The following is a 16,441-nucleotide window of genomic DNA, read 5'->3' as shown; positions in this document are numbered from 1 at the left end:
CTATCAATGGTGGAACACCTTTGTGTCGATTGTACCAAGGGAAAGGATTACATGAGAGTTCTTCTAGGAGAAGTTCCAGAAGAAGTATATTAGTCAGAGGTTTATAGACCAGAAAAGAAAAGAGTTTTTAGAGCTGAAGCAAGGCCGTAGGATAGTAACAGAGTATGAACGTGAGTTCGTTAGGCTCAGCAAATAAGCTACGGAGTGCATGTCTACCGAAGCCATCATGTGTAAGATATTTGAGGATGGATTGAATGAAGACATCCGATTATTAGTTGGCATCTTAGAGTTGAGGGAATTCGTGGTGCTTGTCGAGAGAGCATGTAAGGCTGAGGAATTGGCCAAAGAGAAGAGAAAAACTGATATTGAGTCTCGAAAAAAGGATAAGCTGATATTGAGTCTCGAGACTCAAGGAAAAGAAAGATGGGGAAATTACAGCAGACCTCATCTAAGAGATCAAAAGAGTTTCCTCCCCGATCCAACGCGTCAGTGGGGTTCTCAAATAAGAGCAAGAACAAGTAGAACACGGCTTCTAAAGCTCAGACCACTTCTATCGCTAGTGTCGGTAGTGTTCGACCAAATAGGCCGAAGTGTTACCAATGTGGTAGACGCCATTTTGACATAGCCAAGCGAATGAAAGAGGTTGCTTCAAATGTGGATCTCTAGACCACTTCATCCAAGACTGCCCTGAATTAGATGAGAAAGAGAAAGAGCTAGAGATGAGGGCAAGTAGTGCTCCCTCAAGGTGTAGACCACAAAAGAACCCGAGCAATGGGGCTAGCAGTAGAGGTGCCCCTAGAGATTTAGCTGTGAGGTCTGAGGGCCGTGCGCCTGTAAGGACTTATGCCATATGCACCCGTGAATAGGCAGACTCTCCCGATGTGATCATTGGTACCTTTGCTATCCACAATATTTCTATTGTTGCTTTAATTTATCCGGGGTCTACCCATTCTTATTTTTGCATGAAATCAGTGCCCAATATGAAAATGCCAATTGAGTCTACGAAATTTGTAGTAAAGGTGTCAAATCCATTAGGCAAGCAAGTGTTAGTTGACAAAATATGTAGAAATTGCCCTTTGACAATTAGAGGTCATCGTTTCCCAGCTAACTTGATGTTATTTCCGTTTAATGAATTTGATGTAATCCTTGGGATGGATTGGTTGACTTTTCATGGGGTTGTAGTGGATTGTGAACGAACAGTTATTGAGATGAAATGTGAAGACAGGAATGTTCTTTGGGTTGAACCAGGTAAATTGGGTGGATTCCCATCTTAATTACTTCGTATAGGATGGCTCCTACGGAGTTGAAGGAGTTAAAAGTTCAACTACAAGAGTTAATTGATAAAGGTTTCGCGAGATCAAGTTTTTCCCCGTAAAGAGCTCCGGTACTTTTTGTGAAGAAGAAAGACAAGTCGATGAGGTTATGTATAGACTACAGGCAACTCAACAAGGTGACTGTGAAGAATAAGTATCCCTTGCCAATGGGTCGATGAGGTTATGAATAGATTACAGGCAGCTCAACAAGGTGACTGTGAAGAATAAGTATCCCTTTCTAAGGATCAATGATTTGTTCGATCAGTTGAAGAGAGCTACCGTGTTTTCTAAGATCGACTTAAGGTCTGGCTACTACCAGCTAAGGGTTAAGGAACAAGATATACCAAAAACCGCGTTTAGAACGAGGTATGGGCACTAAGAGTTTCTTGTTATGCCTTTCAGTTTAACAAATGCCCTACAGTGTTTATGGATTTGATGAACCGTATTTTTTGGCTGTATTTGGATAAGTTCGTAGTGGTTTTTATCGACGACATACTAATTTACTCACGTGATGAGAGTAAGCACGCGGAGCATCTTAGAACGGTTTTACAAACCTTGAGAGATAAGCAGCTATATGCCAAGTTCGGTAAGAGTGAATTTTGGCTTAAAGAAGTTGGATTCCTAGGACACATCGTGTCGAGAGATGGAATCAGAATTGACCCAAGTAAGATCTCGGCCATTTTTGAGTGGAAACAGTCGAGGAATGTGACAGAGGTTCGAAGCTTTTTGGGTTTGGCTGGGTACTACAGTAGATTTGTGAATGGATTCTCTATGATAGCTACTCCGGTGGCAAGGTTGTTACAAAAGGATGTCAAGTTCGAATGGACAGATAAGTGCCAACAGAGTTTTGAGAAACTAAAGGCTTTGTTAATCGAAGCTCTAGTTTTAGTGCAACTGGAATCGGGAAAAGAGTTTGTGGTTCATAGTGATGCATCCTTGAATGGGTTAGGTTGCGTGCTATAGTGTTCGCGTTGAAATTACCCAACCACAATTTGGAGCTAGCAGCTATAGTGTTCGCGTTGAAAATTTGGATGCACCATTTTTATGGTGAGAGATGTTGGGGATTCATCAACCATAAAAGTATAAAGTATTTGATGACTCAGAAGGAGTTGAATCTACAACAACGAAAGTGGCTAGAGTTGACAAAGGATTATGAGTTAGTTATCGAGTACCATCCGAGAAAGGCGAACGTGGTCGCCGATGCTTTGAGTAGGAAATCACTGTTCGCCTTGAGGGTTATGAATGCTCAGTTGTCTATGACTGGTGATGGTTTGATTCTGGTAGAGTTAGGAGCTAGACCGTTGTTCCTAGAAGAGATTTGCGAAGCCTAGAATAACAATAGTGAATTGCAAACCAAGAGAACTCAGTGTGAGTTAGGTGTTGAATCAAATTTTCGAATTAGAACCAACGGATGCTTGATGTTCCAAGAAAGAGTTTTTGTACCCAAGGATAATTAGCTTATTCAGAAGATTTTACGATAGGCCCATAGTAGTTTCTTATCTATCTATCTGGGTACTGTAAAGATGTATAACGACTTGAAGAAAATGTACTGGTGGTCGGAGATGAAAAGAAGCATTTTTGAGTTCGTTTCTAAGTGTCTAGTTTGTCAGCAAGTGAAGATTGAACACTAGGTACCTTCGGGTTTACTTCAGCCTATCATGGTCCCCGAGTGAAAGTCGGACCAGATTGTTATGAATTTTGTGACGAGTTTGCTAGTAACCCCGAGGAAGAAAGATGCCTTGTGAATTGTAGTTGATAGACTCACCAAGTCGGCACATTTTATACCTGTGCGTACCGACTACTCCCTTGAAAAATTAGATGATTTGTATGTTTCAGAGATAGTGAGACTTCATGGGGTGCCCTTATCGATTATTTCGAATAGAGATTTGAGGTTTATCTCGAGGTTTTGGAAGAAGTCGCAATAAGCTTTGGGGACAAATTTGAACTTTAGCACAGCTTTCTACCCGTAAACCGACAGACAGTCGTAGAGAGTAATTCAAATCTTAGAAGATATGTTGTGGTGTTGTGTTCTCGGGATCTAAGGCAGTTGGGAAAAATATTTACCGCTGGTGGAATTCACCTACAAAAATAATTATCAGTCGAGTTTGGAAATGGCACCTGATGAAACTTTGTATAGGCGTAAGTGTCGAACGCCTTTATATTGGACCGAGCTGAGAGAGAATCAGATTCATGGGGTCGACTCAGTCAGAGAAACTGAAGAAAAGGTTAAAGTGATTCATAATTGTATAAAGGCCACATCGGATAGATAGAAATCCTATGCGGATTTGAAACAGAAAGAGAACGAGTTTCAAGTTAGGGATAAAGTGTTTTTAAAGGTATCCCAGTGGAAGAAGGTTCTCCGATTCGGAAGGAAAGGCAAATTAAGTCCACGATTTATTGGACCTTGTGAGGTGACTGAGAAAATTGGACTAGTAGCATACCGATTGGTTTTGCCCTCATAATTGGAAAAGATTCACGACGTGTTTCATGTGTCCTTGTTATGACGATATAGATCGGATCCTTCACATGTGATTTCACCGGAAGAAATTGAAAAAAGTCCGGATATGACCTATAGTGAAGAACCGATTAATATTTTGGATCGAGAGGTCAAGAAGTTTAGGAATAAAAGTGTAGCACTCGTAAATTTTTTGTGGCATAGACACGGTGTCGAGGAATCCACGTGGGAACCTGAAGAGACAATGAGAGATCAATACCCGAACATGTTCTCTGGTAAGATTTTCGGGGACAAAAATCCCTAAAGAGGGAAAATTGTAATAGCCCGAATTTGGGCCTAGTCGGAACAGTGGTTTTGGGACCACTAATCCGAAGTTGGAGAAAGTATTTTATGATTAATTTTAAGTTATAACATGTTTATATTAGTGCATGAAAAATTTGGTGAAGTAATTTTAGTGATTGCATGCTTAATTGTGAAAAGGGACTAAATCGCATAAAGTGCAAAAGTCCTATTTTGATAGCTAAGGGTGTCAAATAGATAGAGAACCTAAATTGGAGGTCTTTAATGGGCAATTAGACCCTTTAGAATAGCATGGCTGGCCATAGGAGATAAAGGTGGTCAAAAGTCAAAATTTGGTGAAATTAGGTGTTGAAAATGAATAAAATAAAACAAATAGTAAAAGCTGTCATTTTTTTTCATCTCTCTTTCTTCTCCATCAATTTTTCTCCAAGAAAATGACCATTGAAGCTTGAAAATTTTTTAGCAACTTAAAGCCTTTGAAAGTAATTGATTTGAGGGTTTTTCTTGAATATTTTAGTACTTTTAAGGTCCTTGTAGCATGAGTTTCTAACAAGAGGACTATTTTGCAAAATGGTTGAAAGTCTAGGGTTTTCCCATGATAGTAGACATGTTGATTTCTAAAATTTTATGGAAGAATATGAGTTATAGTTGTGAAATAAACAACTTTTGTGAAGTTGTTTTCATGGAAACCCTAACTAAGGACCATTTTGCATAAGTTGTAAAATAGGTGATAAATGTGTGAGATAATGAGAATTGTAGGTTGCTCCTAGCATGAAAAGTATTCGGCTAGGCTTGGTTAATGAGAAAATGTGATAAAAATCAATTTTCGAGTCTAGGGGTAAAATGGTTATTTTGCAAGAGTCTAGGGGCAAAATGGTCATTTTGCCCAATTTTAAATTTTTGAGTACCTAGATCGATAGAGTGATTAAATTTGTGAATTTTTATCATTATAGATCAAGAATTACAAAATTCGGGCCTAGACCGAAGAAAAGCAAAGCTAGCGGACTAAAATCGACTAGTCGCGTACATTTTAATTACCAAGGTAAGTTGTATGTTAATAATGCAACTATATCTTTATAACGTGTAACTGAATTGATATGGCATAAATTGTTTTAATTTTGAATATGAGAATATATGTTGAGGAATTAGCATAATAGAGACTTTCGTTGAACATTTGGAATAGACTTGGATATTTGTATTGTGATAATGGGTGATATGTGTGCTAGTGTAAGACATGTCTGGGACATGCATCAGCCTCACGGTAGAAAAGTTAGTGTAAGACCTATCTGGGACATGGCGTCAGCTTTTCGTGTGTCAATGTAAGACCTGTCTGGGACATAGCATCGACACCGATAGATGAGAGCTATTGTAAGACCTGTCTGGCTATATGAAAGCCAGTGTAAGACCATGTTTGGGACATGGCGTCGGCATCTTAACACATGTTAGGGCTATTGAGTATCCGGTAGTATTCCAAATGGTTCAACAAAAAGGTTTATGATTTATATAGAAATGAGAAGAGTTATGATCATGTGATGAGTGGTACAGGTACCTAATTGAAATGTATGAGATGTGGGTTCAATGTATGCAATACAAATTGTATTGGATGGTGATGAGTAAGTTGTATTTACGTCTACTTATAGTGTTCATGAATAAGCTATGAAAGGTTATGAGCATATTGCCTTATGATAAGTAGTTGTTGTTTATTTTCATGCAACATACTAAGCTTTATGCTTACCCTATTTTCTTTCCATTTTCTTATAGTGCCGCCTAGTTAGCTCGTGGATCAACGGACGTTAGAGGCATCGATCGCACTATCAATTGAAGCACTTGGTATAGTTAGATCGCTTTATTTTGATTATGGCATGTATAGGACTCTTTGATTTTGTTTTAGTGTCACATTCTTTTGGGGCCAAATGTGTTGGCTTGCTTTAACATTTGACTCATTTTGTACAATGCCATGAAAGATGGCTAGCATTGAAAGTTATTATATGAATGTAAAGTAGTCTTTCTTGAATGAAGAATTGTTAGTATGGTTGAAATATATGAATCGTATATAGACCTTAGCTATGATTGTTTTGGTTGTGAAATCATCTAATTTAGACCTTGATTATGTTGGTTGTTGTTATTTTGTGTTTCAGGGTGGCAAAGGGCTTGGTAGATAGCCCTATGTTATCCACACGGGTGTGTGTCTAGGCTATGTGTGACACATGGCTAGCCCCATGGGCGTGTTGTCTGGCCGTGTGTCCCCTGCACGTAAAAATTTCAAGTCAGTATGCATGGTAGTAAACACACAGGTATAGACACAGCCGCCTCAGCCGTGTGGAGGACACGACCTTTGGCCACAGGCATGTGCCTTGGCTGTGTGCCCCTTATTGGATGTTGACGTCAGAAACAGAATGTCAAGATTTTTAGACACGGGCGTGTCATAGCCGTGTGAGGGACACGGGCCATAGGCACGAACGTGTCTCAGGCTGTGTGAAAACCCCTGTAGGTTCGAATTTGGAATTAAATTCATACGGGTATAGGACACGGGCGTGTCCCTCGATGCTTAGGCCGTGTGTGTCACACGGGCCATCAGCATGGCCATGTTATAACGACCACAGGGGCGTGTTGCCCTTCCACGCGGGTGTGTGCCCTATTTCAAGAATCATTTTTATTTAGTTGGTTTAAGGACCCTAGTTGGTTCCAAAAGGTTTCCAAGGAAAGTTTGAGGCCTTGTAGGCCCACTTTAAGGAGTTTAAACAGAGAGTTTAAACAGAGTTCGAAAGAGTTTTAAATTTAATCAAGTCTTGGTGACTCGGAAATGAATGTATGGATGTGGTTAAGTATGGTAATGCCTCGTGCCTAGTCCCAGCCTCAGACTCGGGTAAGAGGTGTTACAAGAAACTACAAGAGGACAAAACATATTTATAGAAAGTATCGTATTATAAGTGAGGCAATTGTATATGGAATCATGGATATAGTAAAGGTCGCATCTAAAGATAACCTTTCGAACCCATTTACCAAGACTTTACTAGCTACGAGTTTTGAGAAACATATGGAGCATATGGAAATGTGAATTATGACTCATCTACTTCACTAGAGCAACAGGGAGACTGTTGGATCTGGTACGCTAAGTATAGTATATTCGCTTGTAATCTTATAAATGTTTTTAAATAGATTGGTTAATAAAACAAACTTATTGATTACATTAATATACTTTTTATGATTGCCATCATATGGTTTTTGTATGCAAATAAAAATGGAAACAAATGTTTCTCATTGTTTATCTAATGTTTAAATTAGTACTAAGTGGTATTCCATGGTTGAATGGTAATACAAAAAGAAAGCTTATATTAGAAGACAAACCAAAACATGTCCTCGGTCTAATAAAAAAGGAGAAAACTGATTAAAAGGCTAATATGCCATCCTCAAGTCCAACTGGGGAGATGTTTTATCTTGGGCATCGGTGCAAATGACTCCTAAAATATAGATAGACAGATGTGACTGACTAGATTGATAGTATATCGGATTGGACCCAAAAAGAATAGATCCCAAATCTGTTTATGGGTTTATTCACTTGTGTTGTTGGTTCGTGACGGAATGTGCAAGTGTTCACAGTTATTATCAAGTAATAAGTAAGTAAAAAGAGTTATCGTCTCCACAGAGATTGTGTTTAAATAAATAATTGTAAAATTACTATTCACAAGTTGGTTAAGAAAAACACAATATTTTCAAGGTGATGGTTTTAAAATTAAATTAATGCAAATGAATTAACCTAAATGCAATGCAATATAATATGATGCAATGAAATGGTTTTAGCTGCAATTTCACAAGTTTTAACAATAATAACATGAATAAGGTAAAACAATTACAACACTTGACTCAATTCGTTCTTCATTATGTTTAACAATTTTCTGGAAAGATTCCATAGCAATTCATTAACTTGGAGTCTCATATAAGTTCTTTCGAAGTCTTATACTTAGAAAAAAATGTATATTTCTATGCCCATATTTAACTAAGGATTCCTTAGAATTTATTTGAAGTAATAAGGATGGATTATGTTTGAAACTATTTAATCACATAAACCTAAAGTTATGCAAGGTAATAGTGTTCTCTTAGATTATTACGAACCTTTAATTTATTCTAATTAGGATATAAATTAAGCATGCACCTTACAATTATCATGTCCATTAGCACCATCTGATTAGGATTAAACAACTAATTCTAATGCATCCAAACATACTTTAATGCATGAAAAACATGAATGATTTTAATTGGAAGCATGAACGACTAAGGCACAGACCAACATAAACCTAAATCGAATGAATTTAATCAAATCATTGTAATTATTCTAGGTAAAATAAATTTAAGTCATCATCATTAATGAAAAAAAGATTAAAAATTTTGTAAACATGTTTGAGTGACTAAGAAAAAAATTAAAAGTAAAGGAAAAATAAACTCTTTGATGAATTCAGTGATTCCCCGAAGACTGATCATGGTGGCTTCCTCCAATTCTAACGGTTGCTCCTTCGCAAATTGCTTCTCAAGGTGGCCAGCCAATAGAGGTTTTTCTCAAGTAAATTCTTGTTAAAGAAAGGGGAAAATCGAAAGCTTTAGCAAAGAGAGAAAGATGAGAGTTGAGGGATGTGTGGGATGAATGGGATTGAAGGATGAAATGATAGGTGAAAGGAGGGCCTATTTATACTTGAGGGAGAGCATGGGAATTTTCTAAAAATAGCTTTCATATCCCTTGGATTTCTACCTTACTTGGTTGACCATGAATTGTGGGATGAGGGTTGAGTGGTTGCTTGATTCATGCTTGATTTCATGCATGAATCATGCAAGGGGTTGGACGGTAATCAAGGTATTAGTTGGAGACTGATTTGTGATTTTTTTTCATATATCCAAGGACCTCTATTTTCATTATTCAAAATATTATTTTGGGTCTCTCTTGATGTCTTGCCAAATTTGGGCTTCTTTTCCCCCTGTTAGACGATTTTGGCAACCCAATTGAAAAGAATTTTAATTCTCTTCAACAACCATCTTCAAGCTGGTTCAAAGCGATATTCTTGAGCCTAATTCATCTTCTTTTCCATCCAAAGTATTGGATAATTAGCTCACTTATATGTTTCTTCAATTGCTTCCAACATTGAGTAATTTAATTGTCCATACTGTAACAATTTAACAAAGAAATTATAATGTAGCATAATTCAATGAAATGATTTAAAATTAAAACCTATGTAAAATTACAAACTCTACTTAAATTATGCCCAAATTATGCCCAATGTCTCAATATCAACCAAAATTACATAATTAGCTCTCCAAATGCTCAAGATTTGCATGAATTCTAAGTAAAAAGGTATTATAAAGTATATATAATTTAGACTTATCACACCCCATACTTAATCTATTGTTCATCCCGAGTAATGTTTCATGCAAAGAAAAAATTTAGGGCAATCTTGAACAATATTTACATAGAATCACTTCTCACATAATCATGCATCAACAAATTTATGCTCACAAAATCTTTTTGGTAATAAATTGATCGAATGCAAATATAATTTCAAATTTTCATATCAAGTAAAATAAAATGTTAGCAACAATCATAATTAGCAAAACTAGCTGAACAATCATAATTATTTGCCATCAAGCTCAAGTTCTACTTGGCAAGAATTAGTAGAATGCTTCATGGTAAAGTATTTCCCACCTAGAAAAAATGCTAAGTTACAGAATGAGATCACCACTTTTTAGAATATGGATGATGAATCCCTATACGAGGCATGGGAATGATTCAAAGAGTTACTTCGTAAATGCCCTCACCACGGGATTCCGCATTGCATCTACTTGGTGACATTTTATAATCGTCTCAATGCGCACACTAGAATGGTGGTAGATGCTTCAATGAATAGTGCTCTCCTTTCTAGGTCTTATAATAAGGCCTATGAAATTATTGAGAAATAACCAGTAAAAACTACTAGTGGCAAACTAACCGAGCCGCTTTAGGAAGAAGAGTAGCAAAAGTGCAGGAAATAGATGCCCTTACTTCACTCTGATCTAATGCATCTTCAATCTCTTCAATATTGAAACAATTTACTACTAATGGTTTTAATGATGTTGTAGCCCAACAAACGAGTCAATTTGATGTTATTTCCTGTGTATACTGTGGGGATGAACATTCGTTTGAGAATTGTCCATCAAATCTCGAGTTTGTTTATTATGTAGGAAACCAAAACTAGAATAGAAGTGGACAAGGACCACAGTCGAACTTCTATAATCCTTGGAATAACCAATGAGCTAGACCAAACAACAACTACAGACAACATAGATCAAATCAACCTCTTGGTTTAATCAACAAGTTTAGAAACCACCACAAGCTGACCATCCAAAAATTTGGAGAATTTTTTGAAGGCGTACATGGATAAGAATGATGCCTTAATCCAGAGTCAAGCAACAACACTAAAAAATTTAGAGAACCAAGTAGGTCAGTTAGCTACGAAGCTTTGTAATAGACCACAAGGAGCAGTGCCAAATGACACGAAAAATCCAAGGAATATGGGTAAGGAACAAAAAATTGGTTCACGATGGATTGTGCAAGTGTACACAATAGTTATCAAATAATAAGTAAGTAAAAAGAGTTATTGTCTCTACAATGATTGTGTTTAAATCAATAATTTTAAAATTAATATTTACAAGTTGGTTAAGAAAACACAATATTTTTAAGGTGATGGATATTAAAATTAAATTAATCAACTATATGCAAATAAATTAACTTAAATACAATGAAAATTGCAATGAGATGGTTTAGCTGCAAATTACTAGTTTTAAAAGCAATAAGACTAATAAGCTAGAACAATTACAACACTAGTCAATCTATTCTTTATCATGCTTAACAATGTCCCGGAAAATATTCCATGATAACTCGATCATTAATTAACTTGAAATCTCATAAGTTCTTTCGAAGTCTTATACTTAGAAAAACATGAATATTTCTATGTCCATGTTTAACTAAGGATTCCTTAGAATTTATGTGAAGTAATTGGGATGAGTTAGGTTTGAAGAAATTTAATCACATAAACCTAAAGTTATGCAAGGTAATAATGCTCTCTCGAATTATTACGAACCTTTAATATATTCGTGTCCATTAGCGCCATTTGATTAGGATTAAGCAACTAATTCTAATGTGTCAAAACATATTTTAATTCATGAATAACATGGATGATTTTAATTGGAAGAATGAACGATTGAGGCACAGAACAACATAAACATGAATCGAATGAATTTAATCAAATCATTGCAGTTATTCAAGCTAAAACAAATTTAAATCATCATCATTAATGGAAAAACAATTAAACAATTCAATAATATTTGAATAACTAAGAACAGTTTAAAGATAAAGGAAGAAGAAACTCTTGATGAATTCGGTGAGGTCCCCAAAGACTAATTGTGGTGGCTTCTTCGTAAATTGCTTTTCAAGGTGGCTGGAGAAGAGAGTTTTCTCAAGGAAATACTAGCTAAAAGAAATGAGAAGATGGAGAGCTTTAGGCATGGAAGAAAGGAAAGAAAGATGAGAGAATGTTTAGTGTTGAGGGATGTGAGGGATGATATGAAAAGTGAATTGAAAGGCCTATTTATTTTTGAGGGAGGGCTTCGGAGCTTGCTAAAAATAGCATGCACATCCCATGAGAATCTCCTAAGCATGGCCGACCATGATTTGTGGGATGAAGGGGTGATTGTTGCTTGATTTGTGATCAATTCTCCCCTGATTCATGGCATGGAGTTAGACGGCAATCAATGCATTAGTTGAGGGTTGATTTGTGATTTTTTTCATACATGTAGGGACCTTTATTTTAATTATTCCAAAATTTATTTTGGGCTACTCTTGATGTCTTGCCAAATTTGCGCTTCTCTTTCCTCTTTTAGACGGTTTGGTAACCCAATTATAAAGCAAATTCATTCTCCTCAGCAACCATCTTTCAAGCTGGGTCAAGGAAATTTTTATGAGCCCAATTCATCAACTTTGTTGTCCATAATATTGGTTAGTTAGCTCACATGCATGTGTTCTTTTACTTGCTCCCAACATTGAGTGATTTTAATGGTCCATACTGCAGCATATTAACAAAGAATTTTCATGTAGCATAATTCAATGAAATTATGTAAAATTAAAACCTAATTATATAAAATTACAAACTTTACTTAAAATTTTCCCAATGTCTCAATATTAACTGAAATTACACAATTAGCTATCCACAAGCTCAAAATTTACATGAAATTTAAGTAAAATTGTGCTAAATACACCTATATATTTAGACTTATTGCACCCCTAAACTTAATCCATTGCTCGTCCCGAGTAATGCAAAGAAAAAATTTAGGGAAATCTTGCACAATATTTCAGTAGAATCAACTTTTCATATAACCATGCAACAACAAATTTATGCTCACAAACTCTTCCTACTGATAAGTCGCTCACATGCAATTTATAATTTCAAAATTTTATATCAAGTAAAAGAACATGTTAGCTACAATCATAACTCGCATGCTTTTCCAAGCCATATGTAAATCCTACCATTCATGTATTCTTCCTTATTTTTAATTAAGCAAACAATCCTAAGGTTAACAATGGTCTTCATATGTTGAACTTAGTAATTTCTCTCCATTAATGTAGTCGACATAATTATCATAATCAATAGGTCTTTCACAAGGTTGTAATGGGGCTAGGCTCAAGGTAGGGATAAAGAAAAGTGATTTTTTTAGGCTAGATAACCTTAAACTTGCCTTGGATCTTCGTAGCACAATCACCTTACTAATTGGGTTAACACTGCCAAACTTTAATTTTAAACTCATGCTTCTGAACATTTTGATCAAAACATTTGATCATACATCAACATTCGATCTTTTTTTGAAGCATATACCACATTCTAACTTCTTTCTTAAGATTTCTTTTCACCAAAGCAAGTAAAGTCAAAACTGGTGCAAAGATAAGGTAAAACTTATGAAAAGAAGTTAAGATGGCTTATGATGTAGGTAAATCAAATAACAAAGGCCATATAGCTCAAAATAAGGTTTCAATGGTTAATTATAAACATGGTAGGCTTGAAAGGCTCCAATGATCCAAAAAAAAATGTGCCTATATCATTTTTAGATTTTATGCCTAATAGGATTTTGCCTTAAGAAAGTTACTAAGACAATTCTAAAGACTTCAACCTTCTTGTATATTTCCAATAAGCCTGCTGTTGGTTATGCATAAATTTCCACATATCCATCATAGTTGAAAATTCTAACTTATTCATAGAGTTTGAAGAAGTGGTCATCGGAATGGTCAACTCAGGATTAACACTTGGCTCAACTAGTTCAACAATATTTGGTTCCACTCTTGGTTCAGGGCTATTCGATTTGCCTTTAGATTTGGGTTCTTCAGTTTCATTTAATGAGTCAACTTCTAGTTCAGACTTGGTTGATGACTCATCAGATTCTGGTTCATTTGGCTTGATTTGGTTTAACTATACAACATTCTCCACTAACCTTTCAAGATCATGTATTGTTAAGAAACCTTGAACATAACGACCCTTCATGTTTGCTTTTGATTTAACTTGGGCTTTCAATCAAAGTGAAGTAATCAATGATGGGAAATAAGCACTTCCTTGAAAATAATTTTTCCCAGCATTGATAAACTTCTCTACCATAATTGCATACAACAAAAGCATTTCTTCCATCGAGATGGTAGAACTATGTGAGATAGGCATGAAGCTATATTGAATAAGGTAGAAGCATACCTTAGTAACTGGTTTTAAGTACTCCTTTCGAAAAGAATGACTGTCCTATTTTCTTATTATCTATTGGGATCTCGGATTGGCAACAACATTAAGTACTTATTGAATAAAATCCAGTTGATATTTGTCATCATGGTAGAGTATTCATCTTCTTCAGTATTAGGTAGGTTGAACAAATCATTAATAGATTTAAAAGTAAGGGATACCTTCTTTTTACGAACAATAACTTCAGAAGCATTTGATGTGGTTAAATTGGCATAAAATTCTTGTACTAATCCCTCTTCAGGCAGTGATCGTGCATCACAAAATTGATTTCACATTAAAGCATCAATTTTTTTTCGAAATGACAAAGGCACAATCATCTTTTCATTGCTTTCCAAATTGAAACCCTTTTCTGGTATCATTAGCTGATTTTTGAAGATGGAATCAAATTTTTCTCTTGCTTCTTCATCTTAAATCACAATTGAATTTTCAACAAAAGTCTTTGAAGATCTAGTTCTTTTATGAGACATGACTAATTGGCAAGGATTTACCCATGAATTGTCTGAGATAGTGTAAATAATTCCTACATCTAATCATTTAATGAATTTCTTTTAAACTACCTCTTTCATAATAGGATTGAGTCTTCTTTGCCCACTGATTATAGATTTCTTACCCTCCTCTAAGATAATCTTGTGCATACAAAAGGAAAGGCTTATTCCTCAAATATCAGCTATGGTCTAGCTTATTGCCTTCTTAAATTTCTTTAGAACTTTAATCAGCTACTCATCTTGTTGTTCTATTAGTTCTTTTGAAATAATCACAGGAAAAGTAGAACAGTTACCCAAATAAACGTATTTCAAATAAGAGGGAAGTACCTTTAGTTAAAGTTTGGGTGATTCCTCATTTGACAACTTTGGTTTTGCGTATTCCCGAGTTTCTAACTCCAATGATTTGAAACATGCTGGTTGAACATAGCCCTTTGGATTGGCTTCCCTCAAAGCCATATTTTCCTTACCTTGTTCATCTTATTGTAACTCAAACCCTAAGGTGTTTTCCAATGGGTCTTCTTCAAAATTGCACTCCCATTTTGTAGAAACGAAAGATTTTAGTTCCTTCATTACTAAGCATCATTCCACTAGATTAGGGAATTTCATGGATTTAAGAACACTAAAAGTCACCTGGTCATCTTGAACTCTCATTGTGAGTTCACCTTTCTACACATCTATTAATGTTCTCCCCATTTCTAGGAAAGGTCTCCCCAAGATGACCAACACTTCCTTATTTTTTTTAAAAAATCTAAAACGATAAAATCAGGAGGAAAAATAAACTTATCTACATGTACCAAAACATCCTCTATCTTTCCTTTTGGGTGTGTGACCGCCTCCGGACATACTAATGTCCAAAGTGTGAAGACTACTATAAAATATAAAAAGACAAGGTGATATCCACAAAAATATGGGATTTTACAATGAATTAGGTGAGTACTCTGAGGATCGTATCCAAGGGAGACAAGTGCCAAATCAATTCTAACCTAAACACTAAAAGATCTAATTAATAATTTTAAATCAGTCATAGTACAAACAAAATGAAATAAAGGATTTTTAGGGTTTTATAATAATAGTAATAAAAAACAAAATAACATTAAAAGATAAAAATCAAGAGATAAAAAAAGGAGAATAAATCAAAACTAATTATGGGTGATTAGCTCGCTTCAGTAATCTCCATCAACTGTTAGTTTGGGTTCCTTATCAATCAACTAGTCGCGAGTTAGCAGGATCTTCTGATTTTCCACTAACATAATGAGTTAGGAAGAACTACTTATCTTCGGACCTCACAGTTCAGACTGGTTTGGGGTTAAGGTGTTCACAATTGGGCAATATCAATTTTGGGTTAATTCCCACCTTGATGACTTCTCAGGGTTGTCAGGCCTAGGGTTTGTTTCATGTTCTTCCTTACCCAAATAGCTAATCTATTGAGTAACTTTACAAAATAATTAACAGATCATACCTCCACTCACTAATCCCCCATAGAGGGATTAGTTCCTCATGGCTTCAACAGACAATATATAATCGATGTGAAGAGAGGCATGCTAATTAAATTGACAAGATAGATTAAATGAAAGAGCCTGATTGTATTGAAATTAAGCATGAATCCACAGATTTTGAATGCTTCGAAAGTTCAGATATTTTGAAATCAACAATAACAATTGAAATAAATCTAAAACCCTAAGAAAGAAAGAAATTGTGACAAACCGGATTAGTGCCTAATCGGAATAGTGGTTTCGTGACCAAAAATCTGAGATAGAAATAATTGTTTTATAATTATTTTTGGGTTTATGATATAATTTCATGATTTCGTGAAAATTTCTGATGAAATTCTATGCATTAAGCGCTTAAGTTGAGATTAGGGACTAAACCGAATAAATTGTAAAACTCGTGTTTTAGAAGTTTTTAGTATGAAATTGCTTTGGGATATTAACTAGGAGGTCTTAAATAGAAATTTGACCAATTCCTAAGTTATGGACAAAAGTTGGACATGGAGGGAATTTTTGGAAAGTTTAGTAGTAAGGGCATTTTGGTCATTTGTATATTAAATGAAATTTTTGTATAATGTGATTTTTGGATTAAAATAAATAGTTCGAG

At 35.5% G+C, this 16,441-nt stretch overlaps 1 non-coding gene across 1 annotated transcript; it reads right to left on the bottom strand.

The window, feature by feature from the left end:
* Window positions 1-9,772: 9,772 nt before the first annotated feature.
* On the bottom strand, window positions 9,773-9,878 carry LOC121207825 (small nucleolar RNA R71). The gene has a single exon (XR_005902939.1). It is a non-coding gene; the product is annotated as a small nucleolar RNA R71 (small nucleolar RNA).
* Window positions 9,879-16,441: the final 6,563 nt, after the last annotated feature.

Source organism: Gossypium hirsutum, chromosome A01 (assembly GCF_007990345.1).
Source record: "Gossypium hirsutum isolate 1008001.06 chromosome A01, Gossypium_hirsutum_v2.1, whole genome shotgun sequence".
Taxonomy (NCBI): Eukaryota; Viridiplantae; Streptophyta; class Magnoliopsida; order Malvales; family Malvaceae; genus Gossypium; species Gossypium hirsutum.
The sequence above is the reverse complement of the archived record's forward strand: the minus strand, read 5'-3'. Positions and strand labels throughout refer to the sequence as shown.